At 41.4% G+C, this 19,723-nt stretch overlaps 1 protein-coding gene across 5 annotated transcripts in view; it reads left to right on the top strand.

Moving 5' to 3' along the window:
• RASGRP3 (RAS guanyl releasing protein 3) overlaps positions 1-19,723 on the top strand; it is a 104,546-nt gene that overhangs the window by 15,725 nt on the left and 69,098 nt on the right. For 2 of the 5 annotated variants that reach the window (XM_047744150.1, XM_047744151.1), the window contains exon 1: positions 12,845-13,385. The exons of 1 other annotated variant lie outside the window; for it this stretch is intronic. The gene's annotated coding sequence lies outside the window, so the exon portion shown is untranslated. Of the gene's footprint in view, positions 1-7,355; positions 7,465-12,844; positions 13,386-19,723 lie in introns of those variants that run through there. 2 more of the 5 variants (XM_047744148.1, XM_047744146.1) reach the window with 2 other exon arrangements.

The raw sequence follows: 19,723 nt of genomic DNA, 5'->3' as shown, positions 1-19,723 counted from the left end.
CTGGCAACTCTGGCAACCCTCTTGTTTTCTTCAGGGTGGATATTTGCTTGATATAATCGTAGATATTTTCTACGTATTTGAAAACATACCTGATTATGATAAAAATGGAACTAAACACATAGTGGAGGGTTCTTTCTGGCTTAAATCAATAATCATTTATACTTAGTGATTTTTGCCGCTTGCTTTTTCCACTTTTACAGCAAAACCATCTTCCCATTTAATCCTTTTACTGGCTGCATAATGTGTATAGCATTGGATTAATGCACTGTGATTATTTTTATCAACCTCCCTTTCTCTCTCTTTTTTTTTTTTGTAAGATTTTATTTATGTATTTGACAGAGAGAGAAAGCACAAGCAGGAGGAAAGGCAGAGGGAGAGGGTGAAGCAGCTCCCTGCTGAGCAGAGAGCCCCATGTGGGACTCGATCCAAGAACCCTGAGATCATGACTTGAGCTGAAGGCAGACACTTAACCAACTGAGCCACCCAGGTGCCCCTCAATCTCCCTTTCTTTTTAGGTTATTTTTGTTTTTCTGGTGTGATGACCAGTATCTCACTGAGCTTGTCTTAACATTTATTTTTGTGCACTTGCTGAGTATTTTAATAGGAGAACCTCCTGAAATATAGCACATTATTCCCAACCGGTATAGCGGCCTTTTGAGTTGGGTATTATCATTTGCTTTTTGCAATTGAGGAATTTTATCCTGAAAGGGTTAAGCTTACTCAGTGGGTGAGTGGCTGATGGGGGAATGAGAATCCTGACATCCCAGTGCCCCAGCCTGTCCAAGTCCTCAACACTCAACACACTGCCTCTCCTACTGGCTTGGAAAAATGGTTAAAAGAGAAAAAGGTTATTAATGTTGGAACTGTCAGGAGGATTAGTGGGGATTTTCAGCTAATGGTAGTTCCTATGGAATCAGAATACAGGACGTATTTCAAGCAATTTATATTTTCACCTGGCCCTTCAGCAAAGGAGGCTAATGTGAGCCCTGAGGGGCTATTTTTTTTTTAAGATTTTATTTATTTATTTGACAGACAGAGATCGCAGAGAAGCAGGCAGAGAGAGAGGAAGAAGCAGGCTCCCCGCCGAGCAGAGAGCCCGATGTGGGGCTCGATCCCAGGACCCTGGGATCATGACCTGAGCCAAAGGCAGAGGCTTTAACCCACTGAGCCACCCAGGAGCCACCAAGCCCTGAGGGGCTGTTTTTAGCAGGTTACTTTAAGCTCTCTGGGGGGTGGGGTTGTGAAATAGCCTGTCCATCACAGGCAGCGTAGAATTACTTGCCCACTTTTGTGTTCTGAAGGAAAGGACACAGTCCATCTGGGCCAGTAAGTTGTGTCCAAAATCGGACTTATGTTTATTTTACTTAATAAATGTGGTCTTGAATAATATGAGCTAAATTTTGGTTGGTTGAATGCCATTGTTAATGCACCAGAGGTGCACACATTTCTTGTAATCCTGCGACGAGTAGATTTCTAAAACAAAGAATGCTTTGGTAATGTGAATGAATTTCCCTGAATTTATGTTGACTGTAACTTAGTTTTTCTGAAGGCAAGGAACCTTATGCTTGGTCGCTTGTGTCTTAGAGTGTGTTGGTAGCTGTAGCAGTAACAGTTGGAAAATATATGCTGTGAAAAATATAGAAAAATGTTGCCCAACTTCTCATTCCAAAGCCCCAAACCAAATGTCATGGCAAAACCATATAATTTTGAAGAGGTGGTTTTAGAAAACTAGGAGGAGTGGAGCTGTAGACAGTGTGTATACTTACCCTTGTGTTTGGACAGCAGGGCCCATTCCTGTCTCATGGAGATGACAGTGGGCTCTTCGGTTACTAAGACCAAAATCCAGAGAATAAAATCAAAACAAGGGAGTGTTTGACCCTTTTTTTCACTAGCACCACTGTGTTCTTTGAAAGTTCAGTGAATCATTTTTAGTCCAACATTAACATTTTTGTTCTTCATAACATATCGTTCACGTTCACTCATAATTTAAAAGAATTAATCAGCAACTGATTCTGCAGTTGGAATGGGCTTTAGAGTTTATGGAATTTTTGGTGTGTGAAGATAATAAAGACTAGCTGGAGGGAAATAGGCTCCAACTTTTAACTTTGACACATTTCGAGTCTATTTGATTAAAACATTTTGGTTTTAAAAACTATTATTGCTTGTGAAAAGCCAGCCAATATCTTTAATATAAATGATGTAGTTAATATACCTGATGGAAAATAATTCTGAAAGGAAATTTTAATGCTTCTCAGATTAAAATCTTGATCCTCTAAGTTGATATTTACTGGTCTTCTTAAGGTCATTGATGTTTGCACTGATTTTAAGTTAGTTTTGGAAAAATAACTAAGACTGTATAGTGAAATGAGTAATTCTGCAAACCCAACAATCCCAGTTTTGGATATCTCTACCATGGAATGAAAAACACCAGAAACTAAAGGTGTATGGGTAAGGATAATCAGTACAACATTTTATACTAGCACAAAACTGAGAGCATGATGAATGTTCATTAATAGGGTGAATACAGTATGATATAACTATGCTGTGCAGAAGTATACAGCTATTGAAAAATATAGGTTAAATCTCTGTTACTGACCATATACATGACCATGATATGATAAGGGGAAAAAATAAAATACAGACTTCTTTTTTTTAAAGATTTTATTTATTTATTTGACAGTAAGAGATCACAAGTAGGCAGAGAGGCAGGCAGAGAGAGAGGAGAAAGCAGGCTCCCTGCCGAGCAGAGAGTCTGACGTGGGGCTCGATCCCAAGGATCCAAGCCAAAGGCAGAGCAGAGGCTCTGACCCACTGAGCTACCCAGGCACCCCAAATACAGACTTTTTTTTAATGGAAAACTAGAACCTTATATGTGTATGTATATATGAGATACATTTTTCATAGGTGTATGTCATCTTGGCAAGATGGAAGTGGATAGGTTACTAAATTTTTTCTGTATGTCTATCTCTGTATCATTTGATTTGCTACAGTGAACATTATTGCTTTTTAAACCTATATATTTTATAAAGTACAAAGAGAAACGTAGGAGTCCTGCTTTTCCTATTTTGCAAAAGGAAACAAGACTATTCTTCCATGTGATAATGTAGTTATTCTGACCAGTTGCAATATAAATTTAAAAAGAATTTATAGGCATTCAGTACCTATCAAATACCATGTAGGCTGGTATTGTTCAGCTGTTTTAGCCTGCATGCCCCTGCATTGATTTCCCACTACCATGTGTTTATCTCCACCAGCCAAGAAGCTTTGCAAAGTTCCTACTTCCCATGGTTATATTAAAGAAACAACACCCACTCTCAGTTCTGACCCCTCCCCTCCACCTGCCCCTCAGTTTGAGAGTTTGGACACAGCATGCATCGATCTACTGCTTTTCACGAATAAGAATGGCAACACAAAGATGAGCCCTGAGAACAAAAACTCCCTGCTTAATTAAAACATGAAGGAGAACTGGAAATTTTCCTACCCCATTTTTATGTGTTTCTTAAAGTGTTTTCTTAGTTTACCCCCTCTGATCTACAAATCAGAAAATCTGGTTGCAATACTATTAGAGCCTTATTACTCAGTGGGTTCCTGCTCTGTCTGTGGCTGCCTTTGTGCTCTCCCAGGCAGTCGTGATGAAGAATATCTTATTCAAAGGCTTTCTATACACAAAGGTTCTAAGTAATCCCAAGACTGCAGCCAAAAGTTTGAGCAAACACCGTGTAAGTAAATCATGGCGATGTTTAATGAAGTGTGTGATAAAGGTAATGATACTTTAGGAAAGGATATGGAAATGAGGTTAGAAGCTCAATCCTCACAGATTTATAACCTAGGGATGGTGATGGTTGGGTTAAAATGTGAGCAAGTAGTTTGGCACAAAGGACTGAAAAACAGGACTTGCAGTCAGCTAGCTGGGTTTGGATAATGGGATAGCTAGAGTGAAGAGCGGAAGTGATCATGTAGAACATGTAGTTAACATGGACATTGTTTAGAATTAGTACAGGTTTCCCCAGGTATTCAATAGTAAAAAGCATTCCTATGAAACCTTGTGTAAGCCAAAATGGCATAAAGCAATAAAACAATTTATTTACATTAATAATTTATTATTAATTTATATGGGATTTTTAAAAAGATTTCATTTATTTATCTGACAGAGAGAGACACAATGAGAGAGGGAACATAAGCGGGGGAGTAGGAGAGGGAGAAGCAGGCTTCCTGCGGAGCAGGGAGCCCCCCTGTGGGGGCTCCATCCCAGGACCCTGGTATCATGATCTGAGCGGAAGACAGATGCTTAAGGACTGAGCCACCCCGGCACCCCTGTGTGGAAAAGTTTATGAGCGTGCCCACACTCCAAACAATAACTTCTCTTAGGCTTTTCTGCTATTACATCTTACTAATAGATGCACAAAATAAATCCACGAAAAGCACTGATGCTCACACAGTTGAAAACTACGGGGGCTTGGTACTGAGATGCTCAGTGTAGTTCCTGGGAAAGGAGCTTGGTGGCACCACATTCTTCCCCAGAGAGGGGGGCGGTGCCACACACGTGGCTCTGGGGTGCGCCCTGCCTGTGAGGGCTCGCTGCCAAGTGCGGAACATTATTTTCACTTGTCACCCTTTTTAAAAATTTCTGTAGGTTAACCAAAAAAACAGGTGCTAATGCAGCTCTTTCATTGTAAAAGTGAAGTAGCCTAACTTGAACTTTCAAAAAGTGGGGGATACCCGCATGCACAATTTTAGTGGATGGATTTAGCATCAATTAAGATGGCTATTTTATCATTACAACCATGGTGTAAAAGTTCCTTCCTTCATTCAGAAAGTATACCCTGAGCATCATCTTCCAGCCAAGTCTGGTGGGCTATGGTATGAACCCAGTGCAGTTCAGCAGACTCAGAGTGGAGCGGCAGTGGGAGGGTGGGGAGAAGGCAGGAGGGTCTCAAATTCTCATATGAGAAAAAGGATTTGGAGCGTCTAACAGTGCTTTTCCTATGATTCCTGCAAAGAGCAAACTGTGCCCATCTCATGCATTTAGCGATCACACATTTCGAGAAAAATTTTTTAAAATATTTTCTTAGCCTCATTTTCCCTTGAATCAGCTTTGTATTTTCTCCTTTGAAACAGCAATGATGCCGAAACTTGAATAGAAAGGAAATTATAAATCTGAAATTGCCCTTCTATTTTTTCTGTACACTAAATGATTCTCAGAAAAATGCACAGAGGCAGCCTTAGGAAGCTTTTTTTTCCCCCCTAAGCAACTTCTTCAAGAACTAAAACAATTCTGAGGGGGCACCTGGGTGGCTCAGTGGGTTAAGCCGCTGACTCTTCATTGTGGCTCAGGTCATGATCTCAGGGTCTTGGAATCTAGGCGGCATCAGGCTGTCTGCTCCTTGAGGAGTGTGCTTGAAATTCTCTCCCCCTCCCTTTGCCTCTCCCCTTCCCTTTGCTTTTCCCCCAAGACGCATACTCTTTCAAATAAATAAGTCTAAAAAAAGAAAAAAAGAACTAAATTCGGAAAGCAGCAGTGGTATGTTAGAAGATTTAGATTCAGATTAATTTGACCACTAGTCTGTGGTTTATAGGGGTAAGATCTTCAAAGATTAATGCAAGTTGCTATCAAATCGGGGTTTAGAAATAAAACTACTGTTTTACTTATTTATTATATTTAATATAATATTTACTATTTTATTTATTTATTATGTAAGTAATTATTATTATTATTAAGTAATTATGCTAAGTGAGGTGATTTCGTGTCTTGGATGCTAACTCTTCCATCTCATGTTTAATGAATCCAGCTTCAGCTAGAAATCTAGCCCAGTCTGAGAAGCTGATTAGATGGAGAAGAATCTGCCATAAAGGTAAATGTAAATGAACTAGATTCAGTAAATGCAACACTAATATGTAATGTGTTTTTAAAAAACAAATGAAATTTAACACAAAGGAAGAAAGAAAAGAGATAAAATACACAAAAAAGAAAGAGACCAACAGAGGAAGTCCATTTTTAAATGTAACTGATTCGTCCAGAAATTTGGGGATTTCTCCAGAGATGCTGAAGAAAGGGGGCACGATGCCCAGACAGGGAGTGGGAGAAGCTTCTGCAGCCTATGGTAGAGGCTGTCCTCCTGACTCAGCCACCTTTTTACTTTTATACAGCCCAACTCCAGTTTGTGAATGGCTTGTGTCAAAAGGTTCACTTGGGAATCGGTCTGTTACAACTGCAGTTGTAATGCCAGTCATTAGACGCCACAGTGCAATATAGTTGACTTGGCCGTTGTGCATGAGTGCGAGCAGGTTTAATTAGAAAAAGACGAGCAAGTCTGTGAAAACTTCCATGGACACTAAATCATTTGGTTGGGTGGAGATAGTAAACATGGAAAGTTTGGAGTCAGAGAGACCTGGGTTTGTTTGCATCTATATTTCTCTCTCTTTCTCTCTCTGCTGCTTACTAGCTGGGGGCAAGGCTAGTTAATCTCATTAAAGGTCATCATCATAGTAATAATAGCATTTCCTTAGGGCACTGTTGTGAGAATTAAATGAGTATTTTGCACAGATGTTAGCTTGTTATATATTATTAATACTATATTAGTATGGTACAATATTAATAGATATTAAGTGTTATGATATATTATAATTAGAATTCCTTATGTATGGCTCTCTGCATGTCCCATTTTCTCCAAGAGAGACTGTCAGCTTTGAGAGCAGAGATTTTTGTCACGTGCTTTGGTGACTCCTTAAATGCAATGCACTTTGAAAGCAGACACTATATTTCTTTATTTGTTGATAATGGTTTGCTTTGTTCAAGGGCTTTAGAGATTAAGAACTCCATGCTCTGATTTTTTTTTTCCACAATTTTTTCTGTTTGTTACAGACATGTGGTTAGCACAACTCTTAGGAGAACTGATGGTGTCTAGGGGTTTATTTGGCTCAAGGGGAAGAACAGAGGACGAGCAGGAGTGGGAGAGAAAAATCCCCCATGATACTTAGACAAATGTTGGAAGAAACAAGAAAGAAGCGTATGTATCTGAGAAAGAGATGACCTAGTAGAAATAAGAAAGTAATGTGTGAAAGGCCCGCTGAAAGAAAGGCAGGTAGGGCTGGGATGCAGCATGGCGTTAGTACCTCAAATTGACCAGGACGTGGTGTGTCACCAAGTTGGAGTAAGAGTTTGGCGCAAGGTGAATGGCAACTTCCTGTGGGGGCAGTTGGCAGAGGACCATCCTGCTCTCTGACCATGTGTGCATAGGATGGAAACCATTTGGGACTTTCTACTTAAGGGAGTATCTCAGGTAGACATAAAAGCCCATCTGGGCATCTCTGAACCCACGGTGCTCAAGCAAGACCATACTTCTCTCCTCTTCCAGCGTCCTCTGAACCTGCTCGTCCAGTGACTTGCTGACCAATATGGAGTCCAGACACAGAAGGGTGGAGAACTGAGACTTAGGAAAAAGTGTCTTACCTTATCAGGGGAAGGTGAGGCATTGCAGCTCTGGGTCTTTTTTCATGATCACATTTCTTATGGCTTTCTCCTCTTTGTGTAGATGATTAAAGCATTTAAAGCTGAAGGCAGAGGCTTAACCCGCTGAGCCACCCAGGTGCCCCCAGGCTTCATTTTTTAATCTCATTCTGTCATGTGCAATTTAATTTTGTTTATGGTGGGGTTTTTTTTGACATACATAAACTTTACTTTTTACTTATTTAAATATTTAAAACATTCTTAAATGGTTTTCACTTTTGTGATCATAATTAAAATAATTTTCATGGTAAAAGCATTTCATCATGATTAAAATAATTAAAATTAAGATAATTTTAAGGGCGCCTGGGTGGCTCAGTGGGTTAAGCCGCTGCCTTCGGCTCAGGTCATGATCTCAGAGTCCTGGGATCGAGCCCCACATCGGGCTCTCTGCTCAGCAGGGAGCCTGCTTCCTCTTCTCTCTCTGCCTGCCCCTCTGCCTGCTTGTGATCTCTCTGTCAAATAAATAAATAAAATCTTTTTTAAAAAAATAATAAAATAAAATAATTTTAAGATGTTAAAACAAATCACATGATTTTCTTCAAGTTTATGTGGGGTCTTATTTTCACTTTTAGCTCCTTTGTCCACTAGGCATTTATTTTGTGTATGGTATGAGATAATAACTGATTTTATTTTTGTGAGGTAATAATTGATTTTTATTTTATTTTAATAATTGGTAATAATTTATTTTATTGTTCCTCTCTACTTAACTATCCAACCAGTCGTTATATAGTTCATTTCTTTCCCACTGGGTTTAAATATCATAATTAACAAATAAACTTTTTTTTTAAAGATTTTATTTATTTGACAGAGAGAGAGAGAGATCACAAGTAGGCAGAGAGGCAGGCAGAGAGAGAGGGGGAAGCAGGCCCCCTGCCGAGCAGAGAGCCCGATGCGGGGCTCAATCCCAGGACCCTGAGATCATGACCTGAGCCGAAGGCAGAGGCTTTAACCCACTGAGACACCCAGGTGCCCCAACAAATAAACATTTTAATATAGTACTTGTTTTTTTATTTCTGGCTTTCTGTTCTGCTATTGGTCTGCCTCTTTTGGCTCCAGAATCAAACTTTTAATTCTTGATTTTTCAGCCTATTTAATACCTAGTACCCTTGACCAGCCTTGTTGTTTTCTGAAATTTTCTTTACCATTCTCAGCTTTTTATTCTTTCACATAAACTTCAGAATTTCTTTTTTGACCTGTTGTTTAAAATCTCTGGCATTTTAATCAAAATTTAATTATATGTATTCATTAAATAGAGGAGAATCGACAGCTTGACAACGTTGGGTCTTCCAGTCCTGGGAAATCATAGAATGCTCCATTTATTGAAATATTTCTGAGGCACCTGGGTGGCTCAGTCCTTCAGCATCTGCCTTCAGCTCAGGTCAGGATCCCAGGGTCCTGGGATCAAGCCCTGCTTCCCTTCAGGCTCCCTGCTCAGCGGGGAGCCTGCTTCTCCCTCTCCCACTCCCCCTGCCTGTATTCCCTCTATCACTGTCTCTCTCTCTCTGTGTCAAATAAATAAATAAAATCTTAAAAAAAAAAAAGATTTCCTATTTTCTCAGTAGACTTTTATAAATTCCTTTATATTTTCTTCACTTTTCTTGTCTTTCCTAGAAATTTTATTACTGTTGCCATTCTGAATGAGATTTTTTTTCCCATGATTTTTCTAACAGTTTGAGGCTGTTACGTGGGAAACCCAATTAATTTGATTTTGTGATTGTTCACTGACATTTCTAATCATTTAAAACATTTTAAAAAGTTGATTCTACTGAGTAAATGATTATAACATATGCAAGTTGGGTAATTTTATCTCTTGTTCCTCCTAATTCTTTAGTTTTTTCGTTTATTTGCTTGTTTGTTTTTATTCTTCTCTTGTCTGATTGCAAGGGCTTGAATGTCGGGAACAGTGCTGTGTTATGGTAGTAACAAAGAGCACCCTTTCCCTGTTTCTCAATTTAATTTTAATGTCTCTACTACTATACCATTTAATATCTCTACTACTATACTATAGGACACTTGTGTTTGGTTTGGGATCATCTTATCATGCCAAGAAAAATTCCCCTAACTCCATTTTATTAATTTAAAAAATTGATCCTAAATTTTATCCAAAGACTTTTCAAGAGTACCGCTTGTGCTAATTCAAAGGCTTTTTACCATCACGTCGTCATACTGATGCATTTCTTAATATTAAGAGTTTTTTACATCTCTCCAGTAAACTATGTTTATATGTGAGGTTAGTCTGTGGTTCCACTATTATGCATTATCAGTTCGTTTGTTTGTGTGCTTTTGTGTCTGGGGTATTATGTTAGCTTTCTGTTATTTTTGCTCATTTGAACATTTTATACAGCCTGGGAATTATCTGTGGCTTGAAACTCAAGGATAACTTGATTGTGTAAGTAATTTGGACAAAAAACTTCTTTGGAAACAATTTCTTAATAACTTTGGCATTTTCCCATGCTTATTGATCCGTTGTTTTTCAACTCCTTGGGTCAGTTTGCTTCTCATTAACTCTTTTGGCTCTACCTACAGTATTGGATATGGTATTCTCATTACTGAGACCTGCTAAGCATTCTGTGATTGCCGTTTTGATTTCTTTCCAATCAATTATTTTCTTGAAGAAGAAGAGTCATAAAAATTTTCCAAGAGCTTGGTTCTTTTTTGACTTACACTTTTGCAATTATTTTATAGTTGTATTACAATGTGGTCATAGAATATGGTGAAAATAATTTCTTTGTGGGGGGATGTGAATTAAGATTTTTTGATGGTCTAATAAAAAATGAGTTACTGTTACTTTTCTTACATCTTTTCTGAGAGGAGTAAACAGAAAATCCTTCTCTTTAATCATTCATTTATTCATTCAGCATTGTTTCCATGTGTCTCCTACAGGTCAGACATTGGATTAGGCACTACAGGATATAAAATGAGGAAGTCACAGGCTTTCTTTAAGGTTGTCAAAGTGTGAATGGGACATAGACACATTAAGACCTACTTATAACACAGAGTAAAAAATGCAACAGTAACAGAATGTACAAAAGAAGGATTTAAGCCTTGTTCTAGGTTCTGGGAATACAAAGATGCCTGAGATTCTGCCATAGTTTTGGAGAGGCTTAAGGTACAAAAGTGTAAAAATAAAACAAAATAAATTTTTGTTTGTCAGAGACAGGCTTTTGGAGACAGAACAACTAATCAGGAAACTACTGCAGTCATTCAGGAATAAATTAAGATATATGGGAGCTATTAGAAAACAGGAAGAACAGAGGGGATTTTTACATGTGAGAGCAGCAGGACTAATAATAATAAATAACTCTAATAGAGTGGGACTCTATTAGAAGAGTACACGTAGGAGGCTGAAGGAGGTAGGAATGAAATTTTACAGAAGCCCAAAGAGAACACATTAAGGAGTGCTTGGCCAGTGAGGTCAAGTGCAGCAGAGAGGTCAAGTCAGATAAAAGCAAAAAGGTGTCCAATAGCATTGGTCTTTGGTGACTTGGGGAAACGAGTTTCAGTGAAGTTGGGGGAAGAGGCAGACTGGAAGCCAACCTCAAGATAAATGGGATGTGAAGATGAGCGATACAAGAAGTGTGTCTAGAAGCTCACCTGTGCTGGGAAAATGTGTAGGTTAGGGCAGTAATTAAGGAAGCAAAAGATCAAAAAAGATTGTTTTTAGGACGTAAAAATAATGTGAACATATTTAGATAATGAGGAGGGTGAGTGGACAGGGAGAGAAAGTGTGATGGTTGGCAATGGATCCAAGGTGAGACAGAAAGCTGGGGCAAGGCTGGGGGTAGCCTTTGGCGGGAGGAGGGCACTTCTTTTGGAGTTGAAGGAGAAGATTGGTACCTATAGGTGTTTGGGACACAAAGGGGGGATTTCCCCATTTGTTTGCAAGGTTAGAAAAGAGTCTTTTGGAACCTCCGGGATACTCCTGGATGCTGTCAGAAGGGCCCAGGATCTTTGTCTGTGTTGACAGTCCACTTGATATGTAAGATTTTGGAATCCATCCCTTCCTCTCTCCCAAAGGAATGAGAGAATTTCTATGCTTACCTTTCCCGAGGCTGTTTTTTTCATTGTTCATTGAAGGGTTTCCAGAAGCCTCTGCCTCATTAACTATGTGGTATGCAATGGATCATCAGAATAATTAACACCACCAGTTGCAAATAAGGTGATTGATGGATGCCACAAGATCACAAAAGTTTCCATTACTGTTAAGTGTGAGGTATAAATAAATCAAAATAACATTTCCAGTCTTCAGTAGGCCTCCCTTTCTGTTTCTGATTCATGATTGTCATACGAGGAAAAAGGGTTAGGAAGGTGACATATTTTAGCACATTGTATTTTAATATCTGTAGTTTCATTGTATTACTAACTTTGCACAAAAGGGGCATGTTTTGAAGCTTGCAAAACATTTTTCTATTTACACTTTGGTCACTCACACGTAGGTAACAAATGAGTCCCCTGAAAGAATGGTAAGACGGAGAGGTTTTGGTCTTCTGTTGTTGTTATTCTGGAAAAACACTCTATCCTCTGTATGGAGGGAAACTTCTGGTTTGATTAATTTTGTAAATAATTATGAGACAAAACCCAGATATGGAAGATTGCCCACACAAGCTCCTCTGTTGAGTAATATCTCACTTACTAAAAATCAAGGTTGACAGTTTAACAGGCTCATTATGGTACAGAAATCCCCTGGGGCATTTTAACCTCTTAAAATCTCTTTTGGATGTTCAGTCTGCCAAAGGAGCTGACTGCCTGTCATACCTACATTCTAGCCTGCGTGGGCTCTGCTGTTAGAAGGTGGAACAAGAAGTCAGGTGCTATCCAAAGTCAGAGCGCCCACAGGCTTTCCTTGGAGAGGGGGAACATCAGCTCAGGTGAGAAGTATGAATTCAACAAGGCTCCCAGAACGTCTGCCACCTTCGTGAGTCGCACAGGAAACAGCAGGTCGGTTCAACTTCCTAGCACCAAAGGGGGCAGCAGCACATCTGTAAAGCGGCTTGCAAATCTTGTGATCATTTCTGTTTCCACTCTTGATTCCCCCGCTGATAGTCTCAACGGCTCTGCTGTGCCCCCCAAATGTTGATTCGCTCCAACAGATAACTACAGTGTGCGGGAGCTCGGTCTCAGGTTACCTGAAAGTCATTTCCATTGGCTCTAGACGAAGCTGCCTCTGATAGTCTTCCCTAACCCCTCACCCCCTCGCCCCTCAGCATCGCCTGGCACAGCAGCCCTGGCCTTCGAAATTAACCCTAAACATCCTGAGACGGTTAGCCCGCCTTCCTCACAACAGGCTGCCCGGTCTTACAGCTCTTCCCACAAACCGGAGCCTGGACGCTCCGGTTTGTGGGAAGATGGAGCAGCATCTTGATGGACCCTGGGGGCACCCGGACGCAGCATGGTTTCCACCTGCTGCACCGGTCGGTCTGTGTCTCCTTCGTCCTGCTGCTCAAGAACCCCAGTGAAAACCTGATGAGATGAGAGACCTTAGGGACTGCAGCTCCTCTCCCCACACCCCTTCCTACCCCTCCGCCCCCCCCCCCCCCACATACACATCAACTTTCCACTTGCAGTGACCTGCCCTTCAGGGTGACTTATCAGCTGTTTGGGGTTTGCCACTGAAAGAAAACAAATTGTGGAATGCACCGCTCTGCGTGCTAATGAAATGGCTGAGCCAGCTCAGGGGTTATGAGGCTTGCGAATTAGGAGAATAATGATCTTCAGTTTCTGACCTCCTGGCACAGCGGCAGTATTTATCAGGAGGCGCATGTGACTGGTTAAGACACAGAGCCGCAGCTTGAAGGAAACAGCTGCTCGAGGCATGCTCCAGCACTTGGCAGCCGGACAGGCAGGGTGCTGATGTGAGGAGGACGACGGAACCGCCCCAGTAAGTAACTGGAGAACTTTTGAGATAGAGAGAGAGAGAGAGAGAGAGGGAGGGAAAGAGAGAGAGTGTGTGTGTGTTTTGCAAGGCACTGACAAATTTTAATTTTGATCTTGGTTTCCATTTGGCATTCAAGGAGGTATTTTATGTTATCTGTTGTTAATAGCCATTTGCGTTTTTACTGATTTAGTAGTAGCATTATTATTTTTAGAATCTGTCATTTGCAGCAATATTTTATTCTAACTTTAAGGGTGAATAAGGCGTTTTGCTTGATTCCTACCTAGGAAGCTGCAAGTTGATTTCCTGGTGTCTGGGATTTTTATGGTCTGTGGTGTTTAGGTTCAAAGCCAAGATTCAGGTTATGAAGAAGAGAGCTTACAATAAAGTGGACTGATGACTGGATTTGATTTGAATCGATTTCACCATTGAAATTTGAAAAAAATAGTGCTTTGAGAAAGGTGTATGTCTCACTTGATCGGTCAGCTTGGGAAACGATCTCATTTAACGGTGTATAACAATCTGCAATACAGAAAACTAACATAATGATATGTAGATTTAGATAAGGAAGCATTTTTTTTTTTTTTTTTTTTTTTTTTAGTTCAGGCATGCTTTCCAACTCACTGAAGATACATTTTATAGCTCTTTTCGGGAACAAGCTAATTCAACCTCATTACTTTAAAGCTAATTTTTTTGTCACCCCCTGGTCCTCCTGACTTTAGATAAGGGCAATTTAGCGTTTTGATGATGCTCAGTGTCCCTCCTTGTCGATGACCTGGATCATCAAAGTGCTTCTTGCGGCTGATTATCAGCTCTGGGGGCCTGAGAGCCGGCTTCCAAGTAACAGACCTGTTCTCTCTTTCTTGGGTTCATTCGGCTGACTGGAGCTTGCTCTCAGGAGAGCAGCACAGCAGGCACCATGCTGGAATGGGGCTGTTGTTCAGGGACTTGCGTCTTTCTGTGGTAGTCACCAGCCAGAATGTTTAAGAAAGGAAAAGGGGAAAGGGAGAGGACAGAACCCGGAATCAGTGAGGTAAACCTCTGGAAGTGACAGGCCTCTGAATCAGAGCCCTGGGGGGAGATAACCAAACAAGTTCCTTTTTCTGGAGTGCCCGGACTTTAGGAAGAGAGGCGGGGGCAGGTTGTTTTGATTCGGTTCTTACCAAACAGTTGTTTTGCTTGAGACAAGCACAGGGTATTCCAAAGTGAGTTTGTTTCCCCCAGGTGACTGATGGATGGTCAGATAGGCTCAAGGGGTCCAGCTGTCTTGCCATTTCTGCTCCCTGCCTGGAGGGAGCTCTGCTCTCCCCACACCCCCTCCACCCACGGGAGGCAGAGGATGGACTGAAAATGACCAGAGCGCTCTGGGCCTGTGGCGGTTTCCCTCGGCGCAGCTGGTCTTGGGTACCACATCCGTCAAAGATCTGGGACAGATGCACTTTCAGATGCCCATCTGTAAATGGGGCTAGTCTGGCACTGGGAAGTTTCTCCTCTTCTCCTTAAAATGTAGAAGAGTCTACAAGACCTGGAAAGTTCAACAAGCAAAAAATTCCTCTTTATGCCATTTGTGTGAGGGCCTTGATTTAGCCCATGGCCGTGTGGCTCAGCGACTTCCCGGTTGGCCCGCAGGGTTGCCCACTGGGCCACTTTTTAGGGGTGTTTGCTCGTGGTTTAGGTTCGCTTTTACTGGAGGCATCGTGGAAAAGAACTATCAGGTGAAATTTTGTCTCCAGGATAATAGAGACACCCACAATAAAATGGGGGGGTCTCATTGACAGGGTATCGTTTGAATTATTCAAGTGCTGAATTTTTCAAGGCCCACAGATGATTTTGAAAAACCCCATGCTATCTTGAATATTAACAGCATAATGAATAATTATTTTACGTGCCAAAAGAATGCCTATAGAGTCACAGACTTTTAGATTTGGATAGAAATTCTAGAATGTACCATCCATTTCAAAGTTTGAGAAAATTATAACACATTTATCTGGGTCAAAGGGCTAGCTTGTTACAGAGCTAGCAAAGAGGGCTCAAGGCTTCCGCCACTATTATTATATTACGATTATAACATTAATCCTAATAATTATAACTTACATTTACTGTGCACTTACTCTGCCAAATGATGTGCTAAGCAAATGTATTCATTTTTATATAACCTTCACAATGCCTCTGTGTACCAGCAATCATTATTCCAGTTGTATAGATGGAGAAACTGAAGCCTCAGGGTCCCCTTCGGTCGCTGGGCAGTCCATGGCACAGACAGAAGCGACTCCTGGATCTGACTCCAGAAACAGCACACATGAAAAAAAAAAAAAAAGCATGGAACACGTACACTGATCCCACACATTCAAACTTAAAAGCGTAATGCTTAATGAAGTGCTTAACTGAATGCAAACAAGAACATTTCAGTTGCACACGACACACACACACCGCACACACCCTGCGGGAAGGCTCTTTCGAACGCTCCCGGGCAGGAAGGGTGAGGTTTCCCCTTGTGACAGTCCAGGCCTGAGCTGTTCAGATCACTGACCTGCAGCATGTTTTTCTTGCTGAGAGTAGTTCAGGGATGGCTCTCCCATTGGGAAGAACGGCAAGTTGGAGCTTTACCGTTAGCCTGGAGCACTCCACGGTCCCTGCCCTTTCTGGCCTTTTCCTCAGCTTTTCCTGTCACTCCTTTCCTTTGGAGGACAGCTGCTCCACCCCTGCCGCACCCCAGTAGCTGGCTTTGTGGTGATAACACTGTTACCAGACCCGTTCGTTGTTATTCCACCTGGAAGGCTGGTTGTCCCAGCAGGTGGTGGTTACTCATGAATAGAAACAATGTAGTCCTTCCATCTGTTTGCTCCTGCTGTTTTGAGTCTGAGGGGGAGGCTGGAGGCTGCCAGGAGTGAGGTGCGGGAGGAGAGGCCTGCTTTTCCCTGTCAAAGGAAATGCTGCCTGCTCTGGCCTTTGCCCAGGTACAATCTTCTCCCTGCACCTGTCATGTAGCTAAAGACTGATGGTTCTTCACTTGTGGGCCATGAACCTGAAGCTTCTCTGGGTCATCGGCCAGACAGAGACCAAGCCCTTAAAGAAACGTAGTTCTTGGGGCACCTGAGTGGCTCACTTGCTTAAGAGTCTGCCTTCGGTTCAGGTCATGATCCCAGGGTCTTGGGATCAAGCCCCACATGGGGCTCCTTGTTCAGCGGGGAGCCTGCTTCTCCCTCTGCCTACTGCTCCCCCTGCTTGTGCTCTTTCTCTCTGTCAAGTAAATGAATAAAATCTGAAAGAAAGAAAGAAAGAAAGAAAGAAAGAAAGAAAGAAAGAAAAAGAAAGACGTAGTTCTTGAACCCTTCTAAAAATTTAATTTGGTTCCTCCCTATCGTTAAATGTCCAAATTAGGGCTGGTAATGAGAAAGAGGACTGAGTGATACGTAGACAGCAGAACGGTCCTGTGCTTAATCAGGAAGAAAATTAAGTCTGGAGACCAGTCATGGATGTCTTTGAGAAAGTTAGCAATTTTTTTTTTTTCAAGGCTGTTACATGGCAAGATTATACATTCTGAAGGTCAAGCTATTTACAGCAAGAAAGAGGAATTTTTAATCAACTTATCACCTGCCGATGCTTCTAAACCAGCTCCAGAGAAGTCACCAAAACAGTCTGCTAAACCAGAACCACTAGAAATTACCTCCAGTTCTTGCTGGGAATGGCTTATTTCCATGGGCAGTGGGTACTGTCCAGTGCGATAAACAGAGACACATGAGACAGATTCAAAATCACCGCAGAGTTTTTAAGTTGTAAGCTGGTTTAAAGCAAAATAAAGTGTTTGCTTATCTTCTTGGGAGCTTTTAGGATGAGGAAACAAAATTTGTGATACCGTGTTGGTTGGCTTTGTTTCTTTGTTTTTTTTCCAGATGGTGTGTTCCAAAGAATCTGTTACCAGAGTTCCCTCCCCTGGGTCCCACTTCCCCTTTGCCCTGATCGTTCATTTACAGTCCCTAGAGTTGTTCCCCTACTTGCAAGTCCCATTCCCTTCCTCTGATGGATTTGAAAGTCTGGGGTTTTGTTTGTTTGTTAGTTTTCATAGTTGTAAATGATCACAGTAGCATCTCTGAGTCTGTGTAGGTTTGCTGTGTTTGATCTTGAGTCCATTTGGAGTTCTAGAAGACCAACTTCTGCATTTATACTGGAATGTTCTGGGGTAAGGCACTTTCTTGCATTTTGCCACAATCCTGTGAAAGAGGGAGGGCATCATCACCACAGTTCGCCCTGAGGAAACTGAGAATGAGGCCAAGTGAGTGACAGGGAACCAGTCCCTGGCAGAGCTCAATGAAATCCTCCGTCCTCTGACTCTGAATAGTACTATCTAGAGTATTATCCTCTGTGATCAAAAGTGCCATAATTTGTATTATTTCTGGTGGGCAACGGGTAAATGGGAGACTGATTCAGAACGTACCATCTTGTGCATGTCAGTGAGTGTATCTGTGCAGTATTTCTTTAAACGAACTTAGTGGTCGTTTTCCTCCCCTGCACACACAGTGTGGTTAAGTTGGGGTCCTACTAACTAGGGCATGATATAATATTCAACTCCTATAAGGGATCTGGGGTTTTTTGTTTGTTTGTTTGTTTGTTTTAGGTACAAAAAAAATGCAGCCATTGTCCCACAAAACCGTCAGCAGTCTTGGAATCCTCCTGGTTACAGTACCTGGACTCCCATGGGAAATGTATAAATCTGACTACTAGGAACAGGGTCCACTGTGACCATTTGCCTCCACAAAGTTACCTCAAGAGTCCTAGCTTGCTAGGATAATTGAGCATCTCCACTACTAGTCCGTTTTCTGTTATGGTCACCCAGTTCATTGTATAACAATGTTATCTGTGTGTTGGCAAGGTCATAAAAATGACAGCACCCAATGCCTGATGATTTTACAATGTAGCTGCACATTTTAATGGCTGTGACTTAGAGGTGGGGGTTGGGGGAAGCAAGGGAACCGCCCTTTGACAGTAATAGCCATTACAGTCTTTCTTTCTAAAGTTGTCCCCCGACTTTTTTTTTAGTATGAATGTGAAAGGTAGCCTTCTTTGAATTTAAAAAATCCTGAAAAACATTTAATTCATGAATTGACTCAAAGAATGTTTTTCTTAGTAACTACTATAATAATCAGAACTTTCTGTATCTCTCAAGAGGACAAAAGGGGAAAGAACATTTTTTTAAAAGCAGGAAAGAAAGAAAATGAAATGGTAGATTCAAGGGTAGGTTCAAGGGTTGGTGTCCTGGGGGCACCTGGGTGGCTCAGTTGGTTAAGTGTCCAACTTTCAGTTTTAGCTTGGGTCATGATCTTGGGATCATGGGATGAAGCCCCATGGGGGGCTCTGTGCTCAGTGCAGAGTCTGCTTGAGATCTTCTCTCCTTTCCCTCTGCTATCTCTCTTTCTGTCTCTCAAATAAATAAATAAAATCTTAAAACAAAAAACAGAACAATGGGGCCCCTGGGTGGCTCAGTGGGTTAAAGCCTCTGCCTTCAGCTCAGGTCATGATCTCAGGGTCCTGGGATCGAGCCCCGCATTGGGCTCTCTGCTCAGCGGGGAGCCTGCTTCCCCTCTCTCTCTGCCTGCCTCTCCGCCTACTTGTGATCTCTGTCAAATAAATAAATAAAATCTTAAAAAAAAAAAAAAAAGAACAAAAAAAAAAGTGTCCTGGATTTCAGTGTGTAGAGTAGGAAGTAATATAAACCTGATATCCCTCTTGTAATTGGAGAATTCAACTCAGTATACAAATGATTCATGTAACTGCAGGTACCCCATCATCTTGGAAGTTTCCATGGGATCAAATTGGTCATTTTATTTTTTGAAGGCTCATCTATTCCAACTGCTGTCCTATCTTTACACTTAATTTAGTGCTGCTTTAAAAGGATGTGTCCCTACCCCACAAAATATTCCAAGACCCGTGCCGAGATCATTGTGTCCTTGATTTGTTTTTGTGTTGTAAGTGTTTATAAGAGAATGCGTTCTGGGTACGTCTTTGATAGAGAACTAGTGATGGGGAAAATAACATGGAAAAACGTTCGTCATTAGTTCCAGAACTTCATTTTAGTTACTACCTTGCTGCTGCCTCATTGTTTCAAAAATCACAGCCAAGGTCTTTGTACTGTGGTTGCGACCTTAGCAATTGATGAAAGGGCCAGAAGGAAGTCAAGGGGCTGGAGAAGAACTCAAGCAAAGAGGACATCAATCTGTCATGGAATCAGAGGAGAAAGCAAGCAAGCAAGCAAGTGGGAGGGAGGGAGGGAGAAAGAGAGAAAGAAAGAAAGAAAGAATGAAGGAGGGAGGGAGGAAGGAAGGAAAGAAGGGGAGAAAGGAAAGAGA

The sequence above is a fragment of the Lutra lutra genome, chromosome 9 (assembly GCF_902655055.1).
Source record: "Lutra lutra chromosome 9, mLutLut1.2, whole genome shotgun sequence".
NCBI classification, from domain to species: domain Eukaryota; kingdom Metazoa; phylum Chordata; class Mammalia; order Carnivora; family Mustelidae; genus Lutra; species Lutra lutra.
The sequence above is the reverse complement of the archived record's forward strand: the minus strand, read 5'-3'. Positions and strand labels throughout refer to the sequence as shown.